Consider the following 15421-nt stretch of genomic DNA (forward strand, 5'->3'; position numbering starts at 1 on the left):
AACCTCCTCAGAAAAATAGAACATCCATTCAGGTTTCATTCAAAAATTTTACCACTATCATTCAAGCATTAGAACCACAAAAATATTTCTATGCTTTTCCAGGATTAATTGGCTTTTAAAATATAAAACATAAAAGCTTTTTATCTGCTAGGTGGATGCTGCCCTATTCATGCATCATTAAATTAAGCCAATTAGATCTTCAAAACACCCAGAATAATGTTTAACCAAATATCTGGGCTCCCTGGGACCCTGTCAAGTAGACACATAAAATTTAACATCAAGCCCTAATACAATGTGATGAAGAGGACACTTTACCTCTGTGGTATTCTTTGCAAGACCATAACCCCAGTCTAATCATGAAGAAAAACATCATCTAAACCCAAATATAGGGACATTGTACCAAGTGACTGGTCAGTACTCTTCAAAACAGCCATGGTCAGGAAAACCGAAGAAGGACTGAGAACTGTCAGAGACCAGAGGTGACAAAGAAGACGTGAGGACTAAATGCAAGGTGGCATCCAGGGTCGGGCCCTGGCACAGAAAGAGGTATTAGTAGGAAATGTGATAAAATACAAACAAAACCAGAACATTAATAGTGTTACACCAACGTTCATTTCTTAGTTTTAATAAACGTACCACAGCTGTGCGAGATGTTAACATTGGGGGACGCTCGGGGAAGGCTATATAGGAGCTCTATATTATCTTTACAACTCTTCTGTAAATCTGAAATTATTCCAACATTAAAAAGTTTGTTTAAAATGCATTTAGATTAAAAGGAGGGGTGGATTTTAAAAATAATATTGAGTAATCATAAAGTCAACTTTTGTACGAATTACTTCAAAATGACAGAGGAACAGGGAGAGTTCGCTGCTGGGCACCTTGAGCAGAAACTGATGCACCTGCTTGATTCAGGAGCACACACTAGGGGCCTCAGCTTCCAGATGTCTGAGATAGGGAAGCCAGAACGGAGCGGGGGGCGGGGGTTCTGGTGACCCTCCCTCACATGGCGAAAGGCAGAGGGCAGTGTCCTCCTGGGGACCGTGAGACCAGCTCAGATGGGAGTTAGGGAAAATGGAACAAAAATACAGAGGATGCCATCAGTTGTCACTTGGATGTGATGTGATGGGTAATAATTGTCCAAATGAATAGGAGCCTTGGAAATGTGAGGATAGGGGGATTTCTAGAAAATGGTGCAGAGTAAACAGATAAATTTTTCTCTGCTCCAAACCAAAACATTACTAAGATGAGAGTAAAAGAATAAAATGATATAAATCCATAGACAAGAGATCATAAAATGGGGAGTACTGTTGATGAGAGATCAAGGTTCCATCAGGAAAACAGAAGCCGCTGTGTATTCCAAGTAGGAAGGGCTTTAGTCTGGGGAAGTGGGGGCTCGCCCCGTCGCTGGAAGGCTGGGGAGGAGGGCAGCAGGCCACTGTCATCAGCCTCGGCCTGTAGCGCCAACGTGAGTGAATCTCAGGAGCAGCCCAGAAGCTCGGCTGCAACCCCGGGGCAGGGCCCGGTAGGAGGCGAGGCTGGTGAGGCCGTTACCTTGGACACCAACTTTAAGGGGTGTCAACGTAAGCATTCAAGCCTGTGAAGAATTTTTGTGAGTTTATTTGAGCCAAACTGTCGACAGTTGCCGAGAAGCAAAATCTCAATGGATTGAGCTAATGCTCCCGAGAATGGCAGTTTGCACCTTGCTTTACAGATTCCGATCAAAAGAGGAGACCTAAGTGCGTTTCATGAAATCCACGGGTGATGGATCAGGGAGGCGGGAGAAAGCGAAGCGGGGGAACCTCTGGGACTGGACAGAAAGTAAAATGCTGGACACACTTCTTTTACTCAGGTGGGTGCAGGACAGTTAACAGTCCACGATTAGCTCAGTAACGAGGGGATCTGTGGTCTCCGCAGAGCGGTGCCTGTGCTTGGAGGGGCCAGAAAAAGGAAAATTACTCTGACATCCCAAAGATATGTCATCGTAGATGCAAAGAGACAATGGACAGGCTCAGTTAAGGTGAAGATTGACCTTCGTCAGAAGATGCCAGCCTAGGACATGAGTACCCACCCAAAACTGCTTTTAGTTAAAAAGTTTTCATTTCAGACCATCCTTTGTGGTTACTTTAGGCCAGGTTAGCATGTGGCCCCTTTTCGTCGACAGGGCACTGGAACATGTGTGAGGGTTCTCCAGGGAAACAGAGCCAGTAGGAGATGTGTGTGTGTGTGGAGATTTATTACAGGAACCGGCTCACGCAGTTGCGGAGGCCAGGAAGTCCCGCAGCTGGGGGTGGAAGTCTCAGTCTGAGTCCGAAGGCCAGAGAACCAGAGACACCCATGCCTGGGCAGGAGGAGGTGGAGGTCTCAGCTCCAGCAAAAAAATGAAATTCACCCTTCCCCCACCTTTTAATTCTATCAGGCCTTCTGTGGAGTGGGTGGATGTCTACCCACACTGCTGAGGGGTCTTCTGAACTCAGTCCACCGACTCAAATGCTCATCTCTTCCAGAAAGATCCCCAAAGGCACACCTATAAATAATGTATACCAGCTACCTGGGCATCCCTTCACCCAACCAAGTTGACACATAAAATACAGCATCACAATTCACTTACCAAATAAAGAATATTTTAATGCAATATTGTTTTAAAAACAAACCTGTGGAAGAAAATGGGTCACATACTAAGTCTGACACGCTCAGGGGAGGCCTGCAAGGTGGCCTTGCAAGCTCAGAAACCGAAAGTAACCACAAGGATGGTCTGAAATTAAAATTTTTTAACTAAAAGCAGTTCAATTCACAGTTTGATTCCCGGTCAGGGCACATGCTCGGGTTGCAGGTTCGATCCCCAGTGGGGGACGTGCAGGAGGCAGCCGATCAATGACTCTCTCATCACTGATATTTCTCTCTCTCCCTCTCCTTTCCTCTCTCTGAAATCAATAAAGACATATAAAAAATTTTTTAAAGAAATACTATGCAGCCATTATAAAAAATAAGATATGAGTTTACATGGAAAGATGATCGTAATTTGTAATTAAGTGAAAAAAGATTGAAGAAAAACGATTGAAGATTAAGTCCACCTGGTAATCTAGTTCTCTATATTTGTATAACAATTTTTAAGTCTGAAAGAATACACATAATTGGTAATAATGAGGTGGGATTTGTGTCTGAGGTAAGTGGTTTTTATTATTATTATTATTTTAATCTTCACCTGAAGATATTTTTTCCATTGCTGTTCAGAGAGGGTGGGAAAGAGAGATAGAAGCATTGATTGGTTGCCCCCCACAAGAGCCCTGACCAGGGTGGGGGTCAAGCCTGCAACTGAGGTACGTGCCCTTGGCCAGAATCGAACCCGGGACCCTCTAACCACTGAGCCAAACTGGCTAGGGCATAAGTGGTTATTATTAAGCAAGATTTTCATTTTTTCTGTAATGCTTAACATTTTTACAATGATTAATCTTATCAAACAGAATTTAAGTACATTTTATTTTTTTTAAAAAAGGGGGATAACTGAGAAAATATTAATAGCTATTGAAATAACAAACTCCCTCTTTATCATCTAAATTAATTACTTGCTAAGAGATGCTTGAAAACATTGCGGAGATCAATCAATTGTTGAGTAAGCTATTGATCAAGCCATAAAGCAACAGGTCATCCACTCCATCAGTAATGAGTAAAATCCTGAAATGCACATGCTATCTCAATGGACCCATATAGCTAATGATTTATTCTGATTTTCTAAATTTTTATTATGGAATTTAAAAAGTTGATTTGAGAGAGAGAGGAGGAGGGAGAGAGAGAGAAGGAGGGGAGAGAAATGTGGATTTGTTGTTCGGCATATTGATGCCTCCTTGGTTGTCTTGTATGTGCCCTGACCTGGGGTCAGAGCTGCAGCGTGGCCTGTTGGGACGGTGCTCTCACCAGCTGAGCTACCTGGCCAGGGCATGACATTTTCCGAACATAGAAAACAGGCTGAAAGACTTGTACATTGAGCATCCATTCTTTTTGCTCCAATATAGACTGAATTCCTGCCCTCACAGGTCTTGAAGCTCTGTGAATGTTAGCTTACTTTTCTTCCCCTCCAGAGCCTGAACATTCTGGTCCCTGTTCTCGGTCAGCCTGGCGCCTCTCCTATTAGGAAGCTCCAAGTCCAGCTGGGTCCTGTTCATGTTGGCTACGGCAGCGCCCCGCCTTTATCGCTCACGTTCCCAAATCCGAGGAGACTGTGTAACCTGCTCTGCATATCTAGAGCTAGCTACTCAATTTGTGGGGCCCAGTGAAAATGAAAATGCAGAACCCTTTGTTCCTAAATTATTAAAAATTTCAAGGTGATGACGGCGAGCGTTGAGCACAAGACCCTTCTAAATGCAAGGCATGAAGCAACCACACGAGTCATGCGCCCGTGAAACTGGGCCTCTGTGTATCGTTCATAAGCAAGCTCAAGCCCTTTTGGAATACAAAAGTTGTAATATAACTGTCTCTCCGCAGCCCATCCAACCCTCCTGCCCGCGGTTAGCTGGGCATTTCCCTTGCTGAGACAACCCATTCTCCTCAGCCATAACCTTCTAGAGCCACGGGAACCAGCCATAACCGAAACTGGAGCTGGCCTGTTATGGTACTCACTCATTCATAAAATATTCATTGAGCCCTTTTGTGTGCCAGGCACTGTTCTATCTACCCTGGGGATAAAGCAATGAGCTAAATAGGCAAATATGCCTGCTCTCAAGGAGCTTACATTCTAAAAGGAAAGACAGACAAGATACCAGTAACATACACAATTTGAAAATTGGTGCTATGAAAAAAATAATAAAGCAGGAAAGGGGAATTCTCTGAAGGTTGCAATTTTAAATAGAGTGGTCACACAAGGTGGTGGTGTGCCTTCCAGAGAAAGCATGTGTGTTAGATAAGCTTCGTCCAGGTGTAAGTTACAGTGCTGTTGATGAATCAATAACATATATTAAATAAGGTGTCTTCTAACAGAAACACATTTTTAAAAGTTATGCTTCGAGCCCTGGCTGGGTGGCTCAGTTGACTGGGCATCATCCCGAGCACCAGAAGGTTCCCTCTTCAATTCCTGGTCAGGGCACATGCCCGGGTTGCGGGCTCCATCCCTGGTAGGGGGCGTGCAGGAGGCAGCTGATTGATGTTTCACTGTCACATCGATGTTTTTCTCTCTCCCTCTCCCTTCCTCTCTCTCTAAAAATCAATAAAAATATAAAATAAATAAATAAGTAAATAAATAATAAAAGTTACACATCGATGGGTTAATGACTATGTTGTGAGCAGAGGCTCGCAGGAACCTGCGTCTGTATTTCACCTGGGAGCAATGATCTGGTATTTGCTAATCCAGTGTTTGTGGTGACTTTACAGAACATAACCACCACAAGCACAAGTCTCAGGCATCAGCTGTACGTTTCTAGTTCTAAAGGCAATCCGACTGCTCCGCCTCTCCTCTGTGGCAGCTGAACAACCTGGCTGTTGGAGGTCACTTTCGCTACTTCATCCTTTCTGTGCCCATCGCCAAGCTGCAAGTGGCATTTTGTGGGACAGGAGCATCCGGTTAGAGACCTCCGGGGTCCAGGGAGAACCCACAAACACATCCGTGGCTGCTGTCCGCGGTGCTGACCATCGAAAGCAAGCTCTCTGCATGAGAGGCAGCATCTGGAAAATTTTAAGTGAATATAAGGATCCTGTCCCCTAGTCCGCAGCGATCAAAGAAAGCAGGTTCTTTTTTTTCTTTTTTTAAAAATTTACCTTTATTGTTGACAGTATTACAAATGTCCTGCCCTTTCCCCCCATTGATCCCCTCCACCCTGCACTCCTCCCCCCAGGCCTTCACCACACCTTTGTCAGTGTCCATGGGTTATGCATATGTGCATGTAAGTTCTCATGTTCTCAGGAGAGCAGGTTCTTAAAAAGACTGGATTAATGAACATGCACCAAGAGACCCTTGATCTCACGCTCCTGGGGCAAGGTAACATCCACAAGAAAGGAATCCTGGAAAGGGCCAAACTGGGGAGCAAGCTTACTCACTGGGCTCCCACACTTATTCAGTCCAATGCTACTGAGGCTGGAGCCCTCATATCAGTTTAACCAAGTCTCCTCAGCCGCTTGAGATCTCCTCCAGCTCTCCAGAAGATTCAAGATCTCCTGCCATATCTCATGACTGAGTTCCTGAGTCCATGATCCCTGACACTGATCTCTAAAACCCAGAAACTCTGCAGAGGTATTACACAAAGTTCCAAGGACTATAAATACATTGTAGAAAAGTGATACATCAGATAAACCAAAATAAGAGAGTTTCACTGAAACAACTATGGATTGCAAATGCCAAGAAGGCAAAGGGAGGGAGATTATAGAAGACTAGATGTTGACGAAGCAAAATTGACTCTGATTTTGCTTTGGGAGAATTTCCCTTTCCTTATTCTCAGCACCCGTGTTTTGGGAGAAGCTGATTCTACTCGAAGGTGAAGCACGGAATCCAAACTTGTCCGCTCAGTGCATTCTATTACTCAAATAGTGGTGTTCAATTAGAGGCTGAAACGTACCTCAGGCAAAGTGATAAGGCCCAGTCAGGATCATTCATAACTAAGCCTACAATCTGTGCTTGAACTACCAGTCCTGCTGGACTAAGCTGTGTGCATGCGAGCTGGAGCTCATGCAGTCATCTTATGACTGTGCTGGACAGAGAATGACATGAACACTGAGAACACAGAGCCAAGACTTAAAAGGCAGAGAAACCAAGTCCTGGTGACATCTTTTGAGTCCAGGTTTAAGCTGGGCCTAAGGCCAAACTCCCCAGTACATGAAATAATTTCTTCCATTCTTAAACCTAAGCTAGTTCAGAGTTGTTTGTTTCTGATATTTGCAACATACACAGTCCTAAATGACTTACAAATAAATACTAGAAGTGGAGTGTTTCAGGTGATACAGGCTAAAATGTAGACTTGGTAAGGGCCAAGTAAGTGGCATATAGGGCCTTGAAAACCCTTCTGAAATAACTGGAAAGTTGGCAAGAATTTTCATCTATTAGCAAAATAGATGAAACTCTCTCCAAGGGAAAGTTTTTGTTAGCTGGCTTCAGAAGCATGCCCTTTCTGGAACCAACTATGGCTATAGAGAAACATGTTATGATTGGTGCTAAGAATGGGATTCCTTCTACAATTACATGGACAAAATGTAGGGGAAGATAATTCTTCAAAGGAAAAGGTAGGCTAAGTTGCCAGTAGAAAGTAGAATGGGTTTCATGCAGGCAAGAGAAACAGATTCCATGAAGAACTCCCCTGTGACAATTATCCTGTGCGTAGTTTCAATAGCCCTCACCGTCATAGGTAATCCGTGCATGTCTCTTGATCTTCAAAGAATCTGATTAATTTAAAAAGTCTTTCTTACATTAGGAAAATTATGCTACTTTTGTCAGAAGCATGTGTGCCCTTTGGGGAAAGAAAGTAGAAAATAGATGTAACCAATAACCAAGGACTTACAAAGAAGGCCACAGCAAGACTGGTAGTAGGTGCAGAGACTCCAGAGTGTTGACCAGGCTCCCACACGCACCAGCTGAAGTTCAGGAGAGATATATCACCTGTGGGGGGGTCCCCCTGAGAAGTGTGGGGTCTAAACCCTAATCTGGGCTCCCCAGCCCAGAGCACCAGAACAGGGAAGGGCATCCACATAACATCTGACTGAAAAGCAGCGGGGTTTCTGTCCACCAGGGAGAGAGGGCTAGAAATGCAGGCACCCTCTTAAAGGGCCAACACAAAATACGCAGAAAATTTTGTTTGCAGCTCTTCACCCGGGGCTCCGGCGGAGGGAGGGCAGAGTGGACTAGAGCTGTGTGAGAAGAGTCTGGGGTTGGTGGCTCTCGGGAGAGAACTGAAAGGTCAGCTGCTAGGATCCCTGTGCTGAGCCAATCCCCCATACTGCAGAAGCCACCTTTCTCAGGTAGAGCATTCCCTTCCATGAAGCATCAGCCTTTGGGGGAAGCAATAGCCCCATCCCTTGGAATTCCTCTCACCCCACCCTGTGGAGCTTACACCCTGCTGAGTACAGCCGGAGACTCTTTAAATGACTGAGCCTAATAGACAGCTTGCAGGTGGAAGTGGATCTCTGAGTGCTTTGAGACTTGCTGACCTGCCCTGGGCCCTGGGCAGGTAAAAGCAGACCTTGATGAGCAGCTTGGCCCTTTCCACATGCTCCCATGCCCACAAGAGGGAGCCACAGGCTGTGGATTGCTGATAACTCCAAAAGGTTGCCCTGGGCCGGTCACAGACAGCATCTGACATTAGCCTGCATCAGAGTCCCTCTGAAGAGGCGTAAGAACGAATGCGCCTAGTGGCCAGCTTCAGACAACAATAGAGCAGGATCCAATAAGCTTCTCAAGCAGCATATCCACAAGGAGATATTGGCAGGCACCAAACCGTGCTGAGGCAAATTCCACTTCACATGGTCAGCACCTGCACAGCAGCTTGCACACTGTATTGGGGGCTGAGCCTCACTGTCAGCAAGCCTGAGAGTTGATCCCATGCATGAACAAGCCTATAGCAATCAAGACTCAATTACAACATGAGGACCCACATAATGCACACAAGGGTCATTCTTAGAAAACAGGTGTGACCAAATTTGCATTTCTCTAATACTACAATTGGCACTATTGCCCCCCAGGTAAGATTGTATACAGAAACAGTATCCAGGTCACTGTGTCTGATTAATGAATAATAGTGAGCCTTGGCCAGGTGGCTCATTCTTTGTTGGTTGGAGCATCATTCCATATACCAAAAGTCTGTGGTTCCATTCCTGGTCAGGGTGCATATGCGAGGCAACTAATCGATGTTTCTCTCTCTCCCTCCCTCTCTCTCCCAAATCAATAAAAACATCCTTGGGTGAGAATTAAAATAAATAGATAAATAAGAATGACCTTTTATCATTCTGCCACTCCTTGTGAGCCCAGAGAGTCAGAGGACATCATTGATAACTTTTGGAATCTTACTACCTTGTTACGTAACATCACTGTGAGCCTGGAAATCTGAGCCCCATTGAGCCCACACCAAGATTTACAACAAGCTGCAGGTCCTGTGGAGATAATTTGGTAAACTCTGGGTTTTACCGAAATAGCTAAAGAGGTCCAGGGTTAAAGACAGTCATAGTTCAAATTACCCTCTTCCCTGTTAGTAGGGCAGGGTCCTCACTGGTGTCATCTGGCATAGAAAAAACATTCCCAGAAAATTTGTAGATTCTTCACCCAGGACTGGATGTGGAATAGACTCACTTTAAGGACCAGAAGATGGCATCGCCCCATCCATGTGGGAAGATAGGATTTTTGTTCTCTCTCTCTATCAGTTGGGACTCTTTTGGTTTCTAGTGAGAGAAGCTGAATTCAACATGTCTTAAGCACCATAGAAATCGATTGGCTCATGTGACTAAAACATCCAGGAGGTAGACTCAGTTCTAGGTAGTACTGGGTGCATTTTATCATCAGAGCTATCATCTCCGTCTCTCAGCTCTGCTTTTCTTTTGTTGGTTTCACTCCCAAATCCCATGTGATAACCCTCCCCCAGCCCCCAGCTCTTGGATAAAACACAGTCCTTTCTACTTGCAGCCCAAACAGAAAGAAGAGTCCTCCTTTGTAATCTTCCAGAAAATGTTCTGGATGTGCATGGCTCTCATTGGATTGAATTGGGGCCCATGCCCACTCCTCAACAAAACCCTGTGACTTGAGTGATAAGATGAGCTGATTGGCAAGAGCCAAAGGTGGAATCAACCCAACTTGAACCACAGTTCGAGGATGGAGAAAGGGGGATGAATGCCTCTCCAAAGGAAATTCACAGATGCCTCCAGAATAGGATGAAACGCATGTTGGTAGAAAAAAAAATATGAGCACTACACCATTGCTTTTGGCGAGCAAATTTATGAAGCCTGTGCATTTAGGGGGCAGTATAAGTCTCATCCAATATTGCGTTTTCTTAAGTCTCGGAGAAGGGGTAGCATTGACAGCAAAGGGAGCTGTCGGTTCACCTCCCTTTAAGGTTCCTTCCTCACTTAGAGCCACATTCACAGAGTTGCCCATTCAGCCACAGTGGAGGCCCTTACTGCCATCTTTGTGCTATGTGTTCCTTTCCTCATGGTGCCAGCTTATTAGGCCAGGGGTGAGGACACTTGACTCATAGAACCTAGTTCATTGGCAGGCCAGTGGCCAAATTCTTCCTAGGGATCCACTGAGACTAAGAAGTGGGCTGGCAACTCAAGAAAGCCCAGAACGTTCCTTGTTCCCATTCTCCCGAGGCCTTGTTTGTGTTTCCCTGGGTTCTGTAAAAGGCTTCTGCCTGCGTGAGCCCCATCATCTCTTGGTTTTGCTTACACTAACGCGAGTCTGTTTCTGTTACTCGAAACCAAATGTCTTTACCAAGACTAATTCCGGTCCCACGATTCCAGTAGCATTCAGAAAGGAGGAGCTGATTTTGAATGCAAGCGATTTTGGTTTTCCCGTAATGTGGCCCCTGCTGGTTGCATTTCCTAGGCTCTGAGCTCTTCCATCTGAGCCTGTCATTGGTCCCAACAGTCCTGAAATACTTGGGTCTTTCAAGGCTTCTGTCTGAGGGACGTTGTATCAGTTATCGATTGCTACAGCAATGTTGCATGATTGGTGCCACTGGGAGGTCGGTTAAGCAATTCTGTTGATCTTGGTTGGGCTTGATATATGAAAAAACAACATAGGAGGAATTGTAGGGTTAGGATAGCCATTAGAGAAAAAACACATATAATAAGTAAAAATTACTTGTAAGCCCGCCCCAAGAGATAACCTCTTTTAAAAAACATTTTAATGTATATTTTATTATTCTATATACTGTTTTTGTAGCCTTCGCTTTTAACTGTTTATTTTGTTGTGCCAATTAAACTGGGTAAGTACACTGACAGTAAAAAATAATCCCACTAGTAGGAATTTATCTCAAGGAAATAATCAGAGACATGCATGAAAATATTATACAGAGAATAATTTATTTTAATGCAAAATTGGAGGCAACCTTAAACTATATCAATAGACTGATTAAGTAAGTTATGTGAGCGGAATGCTTGGGTTAATGTGCATATATATGCAAGAAAAGTATCACAGAGTGAAAAAGCTGGCTTTATTTCTTTACAGTGAGAATATAACTGTGTAGTACATTGTCATTAAAACAAACTTAAATTAAAGAACAGTGTGTCTTTCATAATCCCATTACACACATGAATATATAAATAATAGCTGTGCTCATTCACTGGGGGTCGCAGATTACAGAAAGCCTTCCACTTTCTCTTTATTATCTGAGTTCTTTACAATGTGCGTGTATTGTCAGAGTAAACAGTTGAGATATTTTTACAGGCATTTCTTTAAATTGCCCTTCAAAAATCTGAACCAGTTTCCACTCACCTGGGCAAGGAGCCCTTGTTCCTCAGAGTGTGGTCCGGGACCAGCCACAGGCGCATCACCCGGGAAGTGGGCAATGCGGGTTCCAAGCCCCATGAGCCAGAATCTGCGTCCTCCGGGGACCCGCGGGGGATGCGGGCACAGGGGAGCCTCAGCAGCTCTGAGACCAGCGCCCGCGCCTCCCCGCCCCGCCCCTCTCTCCTCCCAGCGGCCCAGCCGAGGCGTCTGCGTCCCTGGCAGGTGCAGGGGAGGTTTTCTAGGCTCGTTTCTCGTAGGGATCTGCTGAGCCCCTGTAAAAAGGCAGCTGGGGCGATCGGCTGAACCGCCCCTGCGATGGGCAGCTGGACTGAGGGAGCCTGGGCAGCGCCAGCTGCGGGTCCGGGGGCAGCCTGGGCGGGACGGCGCGGGGCCTCTCCGGGCGCGGGGCCTCTCCAGGTGGGGGCCTCTCCGGGCGCGGGGCCTCTCCAGGTGGGGGCCTCTGCAGGTGGGGGCCTCTCCGGGCGCGGGGCCTCTGCAGGTGGGGGCCTCTCCGGGCGCGGGGCCTCTCCAGGTGGGGGCCTCTGCAGGTGGGGGCCTCTGCAGGTGGGGGCCTCTCCGGGCGCGGGGCCTCTCCAGGTGGGGGCCTCTCCGGGCGCGGGGCCTCTCCAGGTGGGGGCCTCTGCAGGTGGGGGCCTCTGCAGGTGGGGGCCTCTCCGGGCGCGGGGCCTCTCCAGGTGGGGGCCTCTCCGGGCGCGGGGCCTCTGCAGGTGGGGGCCTCTCCAGGTGGGGGCCTCTCCGGGCGCGGGGCCTCTGCAGGTGGGGGCCTCTCCAGGTGGGGGCCTCTCCAGGAGCGCGGCGGCCGGGCGGCCGGCTGGACCCGAGCGACGCGCTGGGAGGCAGCCGGGCGGCAGGGGGCGCTGCGAGGAGCGTGGAGACGGCGCGCACGGGCCCGAGGGGAGCGCAGGGCGCAGGGCGGCCTCGGGGCGGCAGCAGGCGCTGCGCGGGGCCACCGGAAGGCGCGAGCAGGTCGCGCGTGGGCGCAGCGCGGCCGCAGGGTGGCAATCGGCGCCCGGTGCCGGGACGCGCTCCCGCCGGCCGTCCCGCCTCGGCGGCCGGGAGCCCGCACCTGGGCAGGTGGGGGCGGGCCGGGGGCGGGCCGGGGGCGGGCCGGGGCGGGGCCGGCGGGGCGCTCAAGAGCCCGCGGCGGCCGGGCGTGGAGATGCTCCAGCTGCACCGAGCGGAGCGCGCAGCCCTGGCCGCGGAGCCTTCGGGACCGAGCGAGGTGAGCCCAGCAGGGTCAGGCCGCGCCGGCGGGACCCAGGCGCCCGTGGCTTCCCGAGCCGGCCTCGCCGGGCGCGCTCGGGCACCAGCTCGGGCTGCCCCGGGCGGGGGCCGCGGCGCCGTCGCGGGCCGGGGGTGCAGCGCCCGGCGTCCGCCCGCGCGGGGCCCGCGGCACACGGCTGGCGCGAGGGGCCTCGGGGCTGCTGAGAAACGGGGCCCGGCCCGGGCGGCGCCCCCTCGCTGCCAGCCTGCCCTCCCCCAGTCCCGGGAGGCGCCGGGCCGCCGCCGCCGCTCCTTCTGCGCCCTGGGGTGTTTTCTCGGGCGCCTGGGTGGCAGGGAGACGCGAGCACTGGCGGCGGGCGGGCGGGGTTCCCTCCCGGGGCTTCAGCCGGCGGTCCACGGCCGCGGGACGAGGCCTGGGGCTCTGCTCGCGGTGGGCGGGGGCTGGGGGCGCAGGCCCCTGGGGAGCTGGAGTCCCCGGGGGCTCGAGGTCCCTCGTTGGTGTGGGGGGTAGGCGAGGGCCGGGTGGGCCTGAGGCTGCAGTGGAGTCACCGTCCTGAGCCAGGACCCTGGAAGTTTAAAGAATGCTTCCCACTTGTGTCACCTTGGGCAAGTTTCCTAACCTCTCTGCGCCTCAGTTTCCTCCTCTGTGAAATGGGAGTAGTACTAGTATCTTATATAATTACAGTGAGGACTCAAGAATGTCATGTGCAGAAAGAGCTGAGGTGGATGCCTGGGGCAAGAGTAAGGGATCGATAAATGAGCTGCTATTATTGTATTATTATTATTATTTATTATTATTATTAGAGGACTCCTGGGTTCAAATTCCTGCTCAGTCACTTTCTAGGGTGACCTTGGCAAGCTGCTTAACCTGTCCGTGTTGGCTTTATTTGCATAATGGGGAAACCCTGGGACCTTCCTCAGAAGACTTGTGGAGACTGAATGTGCTGTGAAGCCCTTAGAAGGGAGTGTGCTGTGTGTCAGGTGCAAATTCCCCCACAAAGGCAGCCTGTTACCCAAGCAGCACACCTAACGGTAGCTACCGCCTTGCTTTGCGTTGAAGTTGAGATCTTATTTGTGCAAACATCTACCTGTTTCGTAATGGGCAGGGTGGGCTTCCTTCTTTCCCCTGTAGTTTCACTGACATTGGCAAGCGATCCCCTGGGCCCAAGGTCAGTTCCGGGGAGGGGACGAATGGGACAGAGGGCCCCCAGGCGTTGTCTTCAGCGAGAAGGGTTTGGAGACAGGAGCTTTCGGAATCAGTTCCTGTTGAACATTTGCAGAGCAGAAAACCTTGTATGTGACAGATATTGAACCTGTACCTAAGTTTTTTTCTTTCTATTTTAAAATAAACAAACCCTTACTAAATTTTTGCCTTTGGATTGTAGTGAGAGAGGAGGTGGGGATGTGCAATATTTTAAATGACAAAATAAATTCTGTTCCTCTTGCCAACAGGCTAATAGCTTAATTTTGAAGGTCAGAGATTGCTTTCTCCCTCCCAGCGGGATCATGCGCCTCTGTGGAGGGCTCTGCGTGGCCTGGCTGCCTCGGACCTCTCCCCCCCGCCCAGCACTCTCATTCCTTTGCATCATAAACCCGAAACCCGCTCGCATCCTAAGTGAGAAAGCCTCCCAGTTTTGCCCTGGCTCCAAACTTTGGACAACACCCCTTGGGGTCAGGGGGGAGAAGAATTAACTCAAGTCCAGAATCCTGCCTGAAGAACTTGATGGGGAAACTAAGGTCCTTGTCCAAGACACAGGCCCTTGGATAGCATGGGACCACCCTGTACATCCTAGAGTATGTCCTCATTTGCCTCTGTCACCTATGGCAGGCACAGGGGACAGAATTTCCACACACTCTCCTCCTTCAGACCAGTGGGAAGTGATCACATTACCTGTTCAGCGTTTGGAAAGCAATTCGCTCAGGACCCCTTCTCTTTCCTTCTCACTTTAGTCCCAGGAGCTACTAATTCACTGCCTTGGGTGGAGGCAGCACCCAGCACAATCCTGGCCCCTCAGGGGCAGGTACCATGCTTCTAATCCAGCTGCTCCACTCACGGAGCTCTGTGATCCTGTACAAGTTACTCCACTTCTCTGAGCTCATTTTACTCCTCTGTAACATGGAGATAATAAGAGTATCTGTAAACCTACCTTGTGGGGCAGTTAAAATATGAGATGAAATATATATAGATTATGTGTTTATATAGAGACTATATGAGACTAATGGGACTACATATAATAATCATGAGATGACCCTAGATATAGATACATATAGATATAGGTAGCTATAGATATAGATATCTAGACATTATATGAATTCATTTCTAAAAGGAATGTTATTTCATATCAAAGTTTCAGTAATTGAGATGCATCATGCACATTGACGAATGTGGTAATTTGCTTTCCAACACTCTCCCCCAAACAAAGCTGTTATTAAGTCAAAGTGTATTCTATCTTAGAATCAAGGAAATATGGCACAGCCCCTGGCAAATATTAAGTGGCCAATAGCTGTCGGCTATTGTTGTAGTAGGTGCCCTAGAAACACTAAGAGCTTGACTGTAAAGTGAAGAAATGAGGCAGAAACGAAACAGGAACTCTCCACTTTCAGTAAAACAGCAGGAGGACTGGGAGGACGTGGTGGGAAGGGCCTGAACATGATCTAGAGACTGTCGGGAAATTCTCTTGGTAGATTTTATCTGTCAGGATCAGCTTGCAGGGTGTTTGCTCTGTGCCAGACCCTGAGCTGGGCACCAGGGGGCAGGATGAACTA

The sequence above is a fragment of the Miniopterus natalensis genome, chromosome 3 (genome assembly GCF_054644295.1).
Source record: "Miniopterus natalensis isolate mMinNat1 chromosome 3, mMinNat1.hap1, whole genome shotgun sequence".
Lineage (NCBI taxonomy): Eukaryota > Metazoa > Chordata > Mammalia > Chiroptera > Miniopteridae > Miniopterus > Miniopterus natalensis.